Source organism: Zootoca vivipara, chromosome 8 (genome assembly GCF_965207765.1).
Source record: "Zootoca vivipara chromosome 8, rZooViv2.hap1.1, whole genome shotgun sequence".
In the NCBI taxonomy this organism is placed as follows: Eukaryota; Metazoa; Chordata; class Lepidosauria; order Squamata; family Lacertidae; genus Zootoca; species Zootoca vivipara.
The window spans coordinates 6,975,182-6,989,521 of record NC_142591.1 but is presented as its reverse complement, the minus strand read 5'-3'; positions in this window follow the sequence as shown (position 1 = coordinate 6,989,521).

Sequence of the window (14,340 nt, the reverse complement as noted above, 5' to 3'; positions counted from 1 at the left end):
CTGTCTGGAGCTATCTGTTTGCTTTTGCAATAAATCCTCCTTTTTAATTAACGAGGCTTACTGTGTTATCAAGCCAGGAACTTGGACACATGACAGTTCTTCACTAGGTGCGTAGAACTGGGCCCATGGTGCCCAGCCCATGGCTCCTGGTGAATGTGAGCTGTGCACCAGAGCTATGAGGGACCACCAACAGTGACTTCCATGAAGACCTTAATGACTGAGCAGAGATCTATGGAACCAGACAGTCCTTAAGATATCTTGGACCCAAGTTGTTAAGGGCTAGGCAAATGAACACGAGAACCTTGAACGATGGGTGCCATCTTTTATGCGCTGGCAGTAGTCTGCCCACCCCCGAAAAGCCTAGCTGCAACAGCTGCAATTTGACAACAGCTGAAGCTTCCGACCAGTCAAGTGGCCGCCATGTTCCTGGGGTTCCAACTCAGTTTATTGCCCTCATGTGACAGAAGATGTGGCTGGACAATTTCCCCCCTCTGTCATAATGGGAAGTGCCCCCCTCGCCCCCCAATGCTAACTGGCACTGCTATTGTGGGGAATTTTTCAGATTCTGTGGCTGGGAAGGGAAGGCATAATTTTCCTCTCCCCACATGCTGCCATTTTGATAGAAGGCTCTTCCTCCAACCCATTATCCCATTGTTAAAAGCACATGAAGTAATTTCCAAGCATATCATTAATGTTATGTGTCGTTAGGTCCTCAGTGCTTCCCAAATTGTGAGACTGCATCCTTTGAATACAGTTCCCCTCATTTAGGATGTATTTTAAGTGATGGAGTTTCAATAAATTAAGAATTAGACTCAAAAAACTAGTTTCCATTAACTTGTCATTAACTTTCTCTTGCAGTGATACAATTTGCTCTGCTACAATTCACTTCTGTTTTCTCTCTCTCCTCAAACCCACCTCATTATTCCCAGATTTATAACTGGAAGACAGAAGTTGGTTCGCAAATGCTGCCTAAGGTTTGTAATTCAGAAAGACTTTTGGTTGGTTAAATATTGTCTGTGAGATTTAGAAGATGACATCTCCATTTAATGGTTTTGTGGTTTCGTAACAAGAATGATTAAGCTTTCAAGATGTAGCATTTGTGATTAGAAGAAAAACCCACTATCATCATAATGAGAAGAGGGCTGAAATATGTCTCCTACCAAAATATGGAATGGGAAGAGAAACTGTCTTGTCACTAACATTACATATAACGTACAGTGGTACCTCTACTTACGAATTTAATGCATTCCGAACAGACACAAATGTGTGTCGAAAAAAATTGTAAGTCGAATCCCATAGGAATGCATTGGGAGAAAAAATCCGTAAGTAGAAGCAACCCTATCTAAAAATTCGTAAGTAGAAAAAATCCTACCTAAACCGCATCCAAGATGGCGGACGGAGCTCCATTCGTAAGTAGAAACATTCGTAAGTAGAGTTATTCGTAAGTAGAGGTACCACTGTATAGTTAGGGTTATCAAATGGAAAATGGGAGAAGCCAAATTAGTTGCGTGTTGCAACCAATTAGGTATGTGCATGCCCAGGTTTAGTGTCAGATGTTGACATGGCTGGGCACCTGGATTGTGCAGTTTGACTCCCTTCCTATGCATGCTTACTCAGGAGCAAGCTTCACTGAACCCTGATCAATGCTATCAAGATGGAGCTAGCTGCTCTTCCTCCACCAGAGCAGAGCAGGGCTACTGCCCATTACAGAGAGACAGGGATGGAGGGAGGGAGTGCAGTAGGGGCAGGCTGCCCTGGGTGTCACCACTGAGGGGGGGGGGTGACAAAATGCTGGATGGCACTCACCCTGGGGCCTGCAGCACACCTGAGCCACGCATCTCTCCTGGGAGAGACGCGGTGGCTTAGACGTGCACAGGTTCCGTGCTGCCCAAACAGTCCGTCCGTCACCTCCCCTTCAGCTGTAGGGCGGCTGAGTGGGAGGAGGCTGGCAGACCCCTTGGAGGCCCCATGGAGTATCCTGCCTCGGCTGGCCCCACCCCCGCGGACGGCTGGCCCCACCCCTGGGCGCAGGGCACATGTGCCGCCCTTACCTTCCAAGTCCCGGACTGCAGAATCCGGGACCGGCAGCCGTGTGACACCGGAAGTTGCGTCGATGTAACTTCCGGTGTCGCTTTGCCCTTCTATGGGCACCAAAAATGGCCGTCGCTGGCTTCAAAAGTCACTTCTGCGCATGACCGGAAGTGCGTCGACGCAACTTCCGGTGTCGCTCCGCCCATCTATGGGCACCAAAAATGGCCGCCGCTGACACCGGAAGTCGCGTCTACGCACTTCCGGACATGCGTAGATGCGACTTTTGAAGCCTGCGGCGGCCATTTTTGGTGCCCATAGATTTTCTCCGCCGGCAGGAGAAAATAACGGAGAAAAACGGGAGACGAAGTGATACGGGGGACCACCGGGAAAAGGTAAGTAAAAACGGGGGTTTCCCGGGGAAAACGAGGTACTTGGCAGCTATGGTGCTGCCCCAGGCCCCCGATCAGCTTGTTCCGCTGCAGAGAGAAACATAATCTTAGAAAACTGACCACACGCCTCTCACACCTTGCTTGAGTCTAACTCTCCTGGAGAAAAATGTCATGAAGTCTGGCTGCTCTTTCTTGCTACCTGGGAACACAGCACACCTAACTCTGCTCGCTCACACTACTGGGAATCACTGCAGGTCTATAAATCTATTTTATAGACTGGAAATCCATTTTCTCTTTCTTGGAAAGAAGCTTTTCCTAAGCAATTCTCACCTGTGGGAGGACATTTATGTTACAAATCCATTTGCGCAGCCCTCTGATAGGAACTAGCTCTGCGTAGACAAAGCAAATCTCTAGGCAACCTTATACCTGCCCATTATCTTGTAAATATCACATTTTCCCCAGAAGCAGGGATTCCGTGCTGTAACAGCTGCACTCAAGGCAAAAGTCGGACAGGTCAAGAAAAAGGTGCCGTTCTTATTTTTATCATCCCTCCATATGGAAAGAAGAGACTTTCGGAGGCAAGAAACTTGTTTTCTTTGACCTCTAAGAGCAACATTCAAGCCAATTTGGCCCAGTTAGGATTTGAACTAACTAAAACCTCTTACAAACAGCAGCAAGACCGAGGACAACTGGTTTATTCTGCCTTAAGTAAGCGGAAGCTTTGCTCTCCGTCTTCTGAGGGGGGGAAAATCACATATACAACATGTGGAAGAAGCAAAATCTCACTACACAGAACAATGTGGAAAGCAGCAGAGGTGCGAGGATTGCAGGCAGTCCTCAAAGCTGAATCATAGCATTTCCCCCAGTGTAACATCGTGAGCTGCATGGCTGAGTGAGGTTTTGAACCCAGGTCTCCCAGGTCCCAGCTCAACAGTGAACCTGCCCACTGTAACTTCCTTTCCTGGAGCTCTTCCATTCACCGATGGCATAGATCTGCAGTGGCGCTCGAAGGGGCAGAGCACCAGGGGTGGCAGAAAGGCTGAGGGCCCACTAGACCAGTTGGAAAGTCTTTGCAGTCATCCCCAGATTGTCACAGGCTGCTCCTCCTCTCATTTGGAGGCCCAGCAAGATGAAAGGAAGGAGAGTCAGAGCTTGTGTGAGGTGCCTCCTTCGAAATGAGCCAGAGACTGCATGCAAAGGACTGCCATAAGGAATTGCTGACTCTCCGCATCTTGACTTTTATGTTGCTTCATCAGATCTGAAATGTCAAGCCACATAACCATTTTAAAGTTTAAAGCATTTTAATATAGGAAATACTGAATGCAAGGAGAAAGCTGCTCTTTGTCTCTTGTCTCACGCTCTGTTTACGCACTCGGCACTCCTTTCGAAAGGGTAACTTCTAATTATATTCCTTGGTTATCCAAATACTGTTGCCTCTGCAACAGCCGCTTTGTTTTTGTTTTTTGTCGTAGCTGCTCCAGAAATGTGTTAACTTATGTGGATCTTCTCAGATTTTGTTGATCTATCATCTGAATTTCCTGTTGTATTGTGGTGGGATTAAATTGAACTGACTCCAAACTTCTTGGTGGTGTGTATGTCTCTATGTGCTCTCTCTTCCTCCATATACAGGACATCTGCAAAATGTTTGGGCATGGTAATATTTGCTCTTTCATCTTTGCAGTTGACTAATACCTTTGTTCTAAAAAGCCCATGTCACAACATGCATATAATGTAATGTGGTTCCTATAACAGAATGGGCTACGTTTTCCCACATTAACCTTACTTTGACTCTTCTTTGGGGTGGGTAGACTAAATATGCTGGAAGCAATTTTAGGTTTGCTTTCATAGCAATCAAGAAGTAGCAATATTGCTAGAATCATAGATTTGTAGAGTTGGGAGGGACCACGAGGGTAATCTAGTCCAGTGGATCCCAACAGGTGGTCCGCGGACCCCCAGGGGTCCGCGAGCTATGCCAGAGGGGTCCGCAAGATGCTATTAGAATAAAAAATATATTAAATATATTTCGTATGATAACAGATTTTTTGTTTTGGCCGCTTCCTGCATGAGCAGAGTCTAGCGCAAAACAAAATTAGATAGAGGCAGTAGTTCTGCTGTATGCCGTTAGGTGGCGCTTTACAAACACTACTGTTTTGCGAAGAGGCAGCGCGCGCATTCTACCAACGCTCACCTCCCCAAGATGCTTTGCGCACGTCGGCTTCATTTGTGCGCTACTGCGCAGGTACCCTGTCTTCTCCATCCCCCTCCCTCCTCCCTGGCGCGCACTGCCTCTTTGCAAAACAGTAGTGTTTGTAAACAAAGCGTTGTTTTTCGCGGAAGCTACAGTTCGCGTAGTTGAAAATGGACCGTTGGTTAAAAAGTGGTTCATCTCATTAAGAACTGAAAATTAAAACTAACTGTATACTGATGGAGTACTCTGTTGTAACTGTAAAAAGCGTATAAATATAAAATATAAAAAGACTCTTAATTTGGCTCTCACTTTTTAATTTTAGGATTAGGAATTAATGGGGGTCCTTGTCACAATAGCGGCTCGATGAGGGGTCCTCGAGAAAATTTTGTTGGGAACCCCTGATCTAGTCCAACCCACTGCAATGCAGGAATCTTTCATGTGCAGAAGAAGCCATCTGGGTGCAGGTGACAACTTTTGAGTCCCCTACCAAGACAGGGAGGAACTTGTGTTGGCGGCGGCAGCTGCCCACCCCCAGGACAGACGAGCCTGAAGAAGGGCTTGTGCATTTAACTGCTGTGTAGCAGGTAGAAACTTAGCAGGTCAAGCCTTTTCTAGCATGGAAATACAATTATGGGGAAAGATTCGCCATTGCTGCACTGTTTTTGTGTTAGGCCATGCCTACCAAGGCAGCCATGTTGTATCATGCCAGCCCTATGGCAGCCACTTTGCGCACTCTCTCAAAAATGCATTCAGGGCTCCAAAAATGTTTTTCCCCACCTCCACTCTAGATCATTTATGAACAAGTTAAGAAGCACAGAGCTCAGTACCAATTCTTTTAAAAATATTATTAAAGATTTTCTTGGTTTACTGAAATATGTGCAATGTCTCTCGTAAGATTTTTTGCAAATCAGTTTCATTTGTTGAGACATTGGGAAGAAAAGGGGAAAAGAGGTAGATGGGGGAAAGGTGAGTGGGGGTGGGTTGGGTGGCGATGTTTCTATTTTGCTTAATATATGTGTGTGGGGGGGTTGTTTTTGTTTTTTGTCAGCGTCGCTTGTGTAGGTTCTCTGCTGTTCGCCTGTGTTCCTTTAGTGGTGAGAGATGTTGGGGTTGGCCTAAGCTAGGGTGTGGTTGTTCATTTGTGGTTGGCTGCAGTGGTCTTTGTTTCGTGTGTGAGTGGGGTGGGTGGGTGTTTTAGATCAGGGTAGCCATATTGATTTGTATGCTGTTGGTGGATTTTTTGTCAATGTCTTGTTGGGCTGTGATATGTGATAAAGGAGAGCCATACCTTGCGGGGACTCTGGTTTCTGCATCCCGCCACTGGGAGCAGGGGTGGAGGAAGGGGGGGCGGTGTGCCCCAGGTGTCACCACCGAGGGGGGTAACACGGTGAGAGACACGGTGGCTTGGGCGCGTGCTGCCCCAAACGGTCCGCCTGCCGCCTCCCCCTCAGCTATAGGGGAAGAGACAGGCAGACACCTTGGAAGCCCCGCGGAGCGTCCTGCCCCGGCTGGCCCTGCCCATAGCTGCCAAGTACCCCGTTTTCCCTGGGAAACCCCTGTTTTTACTTACCTTTTCCTGGTGGTCCCCCGTATCACTTCGTCTCCCGTTTTTCTCCGTTATTTTCTCCTGCCGGCAGCCTTTTTTCCCCTTTCTGATTTGCCCTTCTATGGGCACTAAAAATGGCCGCTGGCGGCTTCAAAAGTCGCACCTACGCATGTCCGGAAGTGCATAGACGCGACTTCCGGTGTTGGCGGTGGCCATTTTTGGTGCCCATAGATGGGGAGAGCGACACCGAAAGTTGTGTCGACGCACTTCCTGACATGCGTAGAAGCGACTTTCGAAGCCGGCGGCGGCCATTTTTGGTGCCCATAGAAGGGCAAAACGACACCAGAAGTTACGTCGACGCAACTTCCGGTGTCACATGGCTGCCGGTCCCGGATTCTGCAGTCCGGGACTTGGAAGGTGAGTGCAGGTCATGCGCGCCGCCCCAGGCGCTCAATCGGCTTGCTCTGCCGCTGACTGGGAGGGGTGCCCTACTCTGCTTCCTGTTTCTTAACCAATTTACTGCATCATAAGAGAAACACTTGTAACAATCGGTGCTTGTAATATTTTTCACACGGGGTTTGGTTTTTCTGTGATGAGATTCCCACATACGTTTTGCACAGCTCAGATTAACCTTTGTTACTTGTTTTGAGAGATTTCCTTCTCCCTTATAAGAACCACTACTTACGGGTTTATACCCAGAACTAGCTTTTTTCTCTTTTGGATCTGTGATAGCTTTGAATAGACTTTAGTAGTTCTGGGTGAAACGTTCCACAATTTTTTTAGGCCATTCAAGGGGTGTGAGGTGCAAAGCAAACTGGTCTGCTGTTGCTCTTCACCTTTGTCTATGTGCTTAGAGGAGCCTTCCTCAGCTAGCAGCATTTTCAGTGAAATAAATAAATCAATAAATTATCCCTTATATTCCAAACCAGCATTGCAAAGAAAAGAACGTTAAAAAGACATCAGCTGCCCAAAAAGTAACCCAGTGAGTTTAATGCAGGCACCCCCAAACTGCGGCCCTCCAGATGTTTTGGCCTACAACTCCCATGATCCCTAGCTAACAGGACCAGTGGTCGGGGAGGATGGGAATTGTAGTCCAAAACATCTGGAGCGCCGAAGTTTGGGGATGCCTGGTTTAATGGCTGAGCTGGGAATCTTAGGGCCTTAAAACAGGAGGGCTTTATTAACCCTGCAGGGAACTATTGCAAACGATAGCATTTGACCCTCTTCTATTGAGAAAGCAATGTTCACACGAGCTCAGTGCTGCCCCGATGCAGCTACAACTCCCCACCAGGGCAGTACAGCCAACCAGCAAATCCTGCCTCGCCCAGGAAATAGACAGCAGCCCCCAAGTAAGGGCTTTACACGCCCCCCCCCCCCAAATGCTCACTAGCAATTTCCTCATCAGATTCAGACAGGGAGCCTAAATTTGAATGTTTCAATAAATGTGAAGTGTCAACTTTTTAAATGTCAAATATCAACATTTTAAATGATATAAATTTTCTTCTTCTTCTTCTTCTTCTTCTTCTTCTTCTTCTTCTTCTTCTTCTTCTTCTTCTTCTTCTTCTTCTTCTTCTTCTTCTTCTTCTTCTTCTTCTTCTTCCCTGTTCAGAAAAATAGAAATTTCAGCGTTTAGAGCATCATGCACAGTTCAGCACTGTGATTTTATCAAGCTCTGCTCTGACCAGCGCCCTGGAAGCTTTTGAAGTGAAGGCCGACTAGCGAAATGAGCTCTGACAGCCTCTTCCACAAAGACATGATGAACGTTTTTTATTCCTGGTGAATGGTTTGAAAAAGTCTAGCTCTCCTGCCATATAAAACGCCCTTGATAAAGGCCATCTTCAATGTGATGGAATCCAGCAGTTCTGTTCGATCTTTATTAAAGAAAGGGAAAAAATGAAGGAAGCTGAAAATAAATTATTTTACAAGAGGTAGCGTAGCCCGCTTGAGGCCAGGAAGTTTAGAATTAATTGGTTGCTCACTTATTTTGATGGCATGGAATTATTCTCCAGTAAAGGAAGGTGGCTCTTGAATTTTAATTCCTCCCCGTCTTCCCGCCCCAAGAGAACTGCGTGGTGCCAAAGGCAGTGAAAGGCAATTCCTTCCACTGAACTCAGGACTCACAAGGCCTTCAGGGGCAGCTGAATTCCTTAAAATTAGATGTGAGTCTTCCATATTCCAGAATAACAAGCTCATATGCAGCACACCATTCGTAGTCCGGTTTCCCATGTTGTTGTTTAGTCGTTTAGTCGTGTTCGACTCCTCGTGACCCCATGGACCATAGCACGCCAGGCACTCCTGTCTTCCACTGCCTCCCGCAGTTTGGTCAAACTCATGTTTGTAGCTTCGAGAACACTGTCCAACCATCTTGTCCTCTGACGTCCCCTTCTCCTAGTGCCCTCAATCTTTCCCAACATCAAGGTCTTTTCCAAGGATTCTTCTCTTCTCATGAGGTGGCCAAAGTATTGGAGCCTCAGCTTAACAATCTGTCCTTCCAGTGAGCACTCAGGGCTGATTTCCTTAAGAATGGAGAGGTTTGATCTTCTTGCAGTCCATGGGACTCTCAAGAGTCTCCTCCAGCACCACAATTCAAAAGCATCAATTATTCGGCGATCAGCCTTCTTGATGGTCCAGCTCTCACTTCCATACATCACTACTGGGAAAACCATAGCTTTAACTATACGGACCTTTGTAGGCAAGGTGATGTCTCTGCTTTTTAAGATGCTGTCTAGGTTTGTCATCGCTTTTCTCCCAAGAAGCAGGCGTCTTTTAATTTCGTGACTGCTGTCACCATCTGCAGTGATCAAGGAGCCCAAGAAAGTAAAATCTCTCACTGCCTCCATTTCTTCCCCTTCTATTTGCCAGGAGGTGATGGGACCAGTGGCCATGATCTTGGTTTTTTTGATGTTGAGCTTCAGACCATATTTTGCGCTCTCCTCTTTCACCCTCATTAAAAGGTTCTTTAATTCCTCCTCGCTTTCTGCCATCAAGGTTGTGTCATCTGCATATCTGAGGTTGTTGATATTTCCCATAGACAAGTTCAATTTTATTTTAAGGCGCATGTGAGTAAAACAAGAAGAAACTCGGCCCCAACCTCCCACTTCAGCAAAACACTAGCAGTTAACGTGTTTTGCAGTCTGGAGTTAATGTTGAAAAGTATTGAATGGAGCGTGTCCCCAGTTAGGGACGGTAGTAAATTTTGCAAACATCAAGCTTGATACCGTCCTGTTCGTGTGTTCATGAATGTTTGCCAACGTTTACAAGCTGATGAGGTTCGGGAGACTTAGTGGTATTTAGTAGCATAGATCTTTTGTAGCAAACAAAAGATAACTGATCCAATGGCAACTTCCCAACAGTCAATTTGGTTCCTTGTCAGATTTGTTGTGATGCAGAAATGTGAATCTCTTGGAACTTCTCTCTTGAGGTGGTGATGGTAGCCATTAACACCCATTGGTATGTGTTTTTTTTTACCTGTCTGCTACCAATAGGTCTCATCTAAGGGTCTCATTAAGGGACCCAGGTGGCACTGTGGTTAAACCACTGAGCCTAGGGCTTGCTGATCAGAAGGTTGGCGGTTCGAATCCCTGTGACGGGGTGAGCTCCCGTTGCTTGGTCCCAGCTCCTGCCAACCTAGCAGTTCAAAAGCACGTCAAAATGCAAGTAGATAAATAGGAACCGCTACAGCGGGAAGGTAAACGGCGTTTCCATGTGCTGCTCTGGTTTGCCAGAAGCGGCTTTGTCATGCTGGCCACATGACCTGGAAGCTATACGCCGGCTCCCTCGGCCAATAATGCGAGATGAGCGCGCAACCCCAGAGTCGGTCACGACTGGACCTAATGGTCAGGGGTCCCTTTACCTTTTAAGGGTCTCATTGCATGATGTGTGATTGTGTGTGTGTGTGTGTGTGTGTGTGTGTGTGAGAGAGAGAGAGAGAGAGAGAGAGAGAGAGAGAGAGAGATAGTACCTGTAATGCTTTCTATGCATGATTCTTGCCAATGAATACAGTATCTCAATCCTGCTGTTTCCTATTGCCCATTGTCCTCTGTCGGTTTCTGTCTCTCTCTCTCCCCTCTCTGCTCTATTTCCGAGCTCTTCTCCTTTTCTGTCCACCATGAAAGATAAAAAGGAACGGAGGATCTGTTTGATGGGATATTATGTATAATCAGGGGTAGGCAACCTAAGGCCCAGGGTCCAGATCCTCCCCAATCGCCTTCTAAATCCAGCCCACGGACGGTCCGGAAATCAGTGTGTTTTTACATGAGTAGAATGTGTGCTTTTATTTAAAATGCATCTCTGGGTTATTTGTGGAGCATAGGAATTCGTTCATTTCCCCCCAAAAAATATAGTCTGGCCCCGCACATGGTCTGAGGGACCCCTGTGTATAATTCACCCACCCTGATTCATTTGGGCTGCTTGTTTATCAGCCTCAGGAATTCCCACTGTAAAATGAGACAAAATCTTCTGAGATGTTCCCTAAATGTGATACAGCAGCACAATCCTAAGGGACGCGGGTGGCACTGTGGGTTAAACCACAGAGCCTAGGGCTTGCCGATCAGAAGGTCAGCGGTTCGAATCCCCGCAACGGGGTGAACTCCTGTTGCTCGGTCCCAGCTCCTGCCAACCTAGCAGTTTAAAAGCACGTCAAAGTGCAAGTAGATAAATAGGTACTGCTACAGTGGGAAGGTAAACGGCATTTCCGTGTGCTGCTCTGGTTCGCCAGAAGCGGCTTAGTCATGCTGGCCACTTGACCTGGAAGCTGTATGCCAGCTCCCACAGCCAATAACGCGAGATGAGCGCCGCAACCGCAGAGTCGGTCACGACTGGACCTAATGGCCAGGGGTCCCTTTTCCTTAGCACAATCCTAACCATGTTACCTTAGACCCAAGTCCCATTTCAACCAATGATGCATATGCACAGGTAAGTAGACTTCGGATTCTTCCCTTGCTGTACTAAATATCGCAGAAAAATTCAGCCAGCTCAGCTCTCCAAGCCTCTGCACCATTTTATTGGTTGGAGAGAGGAGGGGGCCATTGCCACCCATGCAACCTTGTATTTTGTGTCATTGTTTTCATGGGAAACCTGTTCCTCACTCACACATGCCATGCCATAAAATCAATTATTGGTCCTGTTTAAAATATTTCTGTTTTCCCTGCATTTTCTAGCAACTGTGCTTTGCAAGAAAACGGGCAATGGTTAAAGTGGTTATTTCCACATTGAGGGTGGGCAGAAGAGGAAATGGACAAGACTCTGCAAGTCAAACCAAGGACTGTGGCACTGGGGCCATGCAGGTGGATGCCTGGGGATTTGCAAATAGCAAAAGGAGTTCTCGTAGCACAGCTTGCAGAATCTGGGGGTGGGGGTGGGGACTGCATCATTTTCACAAAATGAAGTGGGCCATGGCTGATGTGCATTGCACAAGCCATGGGATGAAATGAATCAAGTTTAACGCAAGGGCTTTGTGAGAAAAAGAGATTGCATAAACCAGCGCCCTGTGATCCTCAGATGAAGGATGGTATATAAATTTAACAAATGAAAACAGGTAAATAAGCCAAAAGCAATGCTGTTCCTATTGTTATTTCCCTCAACTTGACATGGCAACAAAACTCCCAAGGGTTGTTGTGTGGGGAGCATGGCTGCTCCATGTAAAAATAAATGTCTGAATCATAGGGCACTAGGGCAGGTACCATCAGTGTGGCGTAGAAGAAAGTTCTTGCCACTGTGCTGCGCATGGGGAGCTTCTTGTGCCTGCTGCTTCCCTTGCACCTCGGAAAAGAGCTCGTCCCAATTTCTATCTGGCAAATGCTGGAAAGTAAGCAAAGCACTGGACCAACTTGGTTGGGTCAGATGCTGGTTTTATTAAGCACACCCCATTCAGACAAGAGTCTCCACAATATTTACCAAAAATGTCCGCTAAACTTTTGGACAAGCCAGAGCTGTGGTTAGAACGAACAGGACATTAAGCTCAAATTATAAGGCTTATATATGACTTGAGGTGGAAGCCTAGGCAGATTCCGCGGTTTCATGTGGACGTCCATCTGGAATTCATTTGAATCTTGGAGTGTTTTTGGATGATGGCTATGGCAGTTACTCATCATGAAATCATAAGAAAATATAAGGCAGGAGGCCTTCTAAACAGTTGTTGCAGAGGGTTCATGCATAGGGCAAAAAACAAAGCGGTGGTTGCTCTGTGACCTTTAATGTAAGCCAGTGGGAACCAGTGGAAGCAGATCAGAGGGAGAGAGTTGCACTCAAACTGCTGCTCAGTCTCAAATCCTTTGGCTAGTTCATCACGGGACCCCAAGCTCCAGGGTGTTTTCTGCAGATAAATGAGAACAGGAAGTAAGAACAGTTTCATATGTGCATGGCTTATCCTCACCTCCATTTGCCCCATCGCTTTCCTCCAGGGAAACCGGATCTTTACAGCTGAATCGGAACAAACAGCAATCGGGTTTTCTGCGGATTGCCATTTGTTCCAATTTCCAGGGGAAAGCAATGGGGCAAAGGCAAAACTACCCAGACCTGTGGAAAACTGCTTGGACCTGTGCTTTCTAGGCAGGGGACAAGCAGAAGTATGGACTGTTAGGTTTCTATTCCTCTCACTGTGCAGTCACAAGGCTGTGTTTATGCATTCTAGCAAAGATTGTTGGGATCACAGGAGCGGATGTTTGCTGTATTCTGTTTCCGTTTGTTTGTTTTTTTGTTTTCTTCTTCGAACTTCTCTCAGCAAGAGGAGACATGGTTTCTTTTGTTCTGCCTTATACTTAGTAATAAAAGTAGTTTGTAGTACACACCCCTGCCTCAGTCCTTCTGCATTTTACTCTGCAAGATATCTGAATATGTGTGGGATGGAACACTGGGGCAGACAAGTCACAACAGTTCCTAGAGTGTCCACTAACAGGAACTCACCTGACTAAGTTCCTGTTCCTCCAGATATGCAGATGAGATGGATTAGCTGGGACAAAAGCCCCTAGCCAGCAGCCATTCTCTCTCTTAGCCTTTTCTCCTTCGATGGCCTGCAGCCAAGAGAGAGACCAAATGGAGCCTCACTTTACTAAGTAGACTCCAGATGTATATACTTGTAACTTTTCTACGCAAGCCTGCCTTTCTGAAATTATGCTGTTAACTCAGGATGAAACTGTAAGTAAACTCTATCTTATTTTATAAACACTGTGTTGTGTATTTCTTTTAAGAGGGACAAAGGGGACTTTGCCAGGAAGTATCATATTGTACAGGTTTTAGCAAACCTGAACGCACACGCTTTGCTGCGCACAAAAGGGGAATGTCACTCTGCTGATATTGGAAGCTTGCTAACACAAGCTTGGATAGGATCTATCTAATAATATATCCTAATCCACATCCCTAACATTCCCACAATATGTGCCCGGTGTCTAGAAGGCACAGATCATGAAGACGTCGGGGAGAAGTGCTGGAAACATTCCTGCGTTTTGCCTGGGGGATCATTCCTCTCCCCTCCCCCACTCGCTTGCCCGACATGGACAAGCCCTCAGCCACACCCCATCAGCATCTTCTGTAGGCAACCATAGATACAGGAGGACTAGGCTGAAGGGGCTGCCTGGACTCCCAGCCAGTAGCAGCTGTTTTGGCCTCCCAGCCAGTAGCAGATGGTCGGCGCTTTGGGGGCATCAGACTGAGAGTGGGTCTCTTCTGGTGTGGTTGCTGCCGGCCTACCGGTAAGAGGTTTTACTCACTGATTGCAGGGCTCAGAAACACTTTTGTTTGTCTCAGGATTTCGTCCGCATGTCCCATGATTTCTAGGGCTGACTGCAACTTATCTTTTGTGCAACACCACAGTAACCCAAAACCGTAGGCATGCAAATGCAATTCGAGGTCAGCAAGTGTGATGTCACACACACTAATTTCACATAAGCTTTAATGAGAAGGAAACCATTGGGGACTGGACCAGCAACAAGCATAGCTGCCAAGTACCCTGTTTTCCCCCAAGAAACCCCCGTTTTTACTTACCTTTTCCCGGTGGTCCCCCGTATCACTTCGCCTCCCGTTTTTCTCCGTTATTTTCTCCTGCCGGTGGCCTTTTTTTTTCCTGATTTGCCCTTCTATGGGCATCAAAAATGGCTGCCGCCGGCTTCAAAAGTTGCATCTACGCATGTCCGGAAGTGCATAGACGCGACTTCCAGTGTCGGCGGCGGCCATTTTTGGTGCCCATAGAT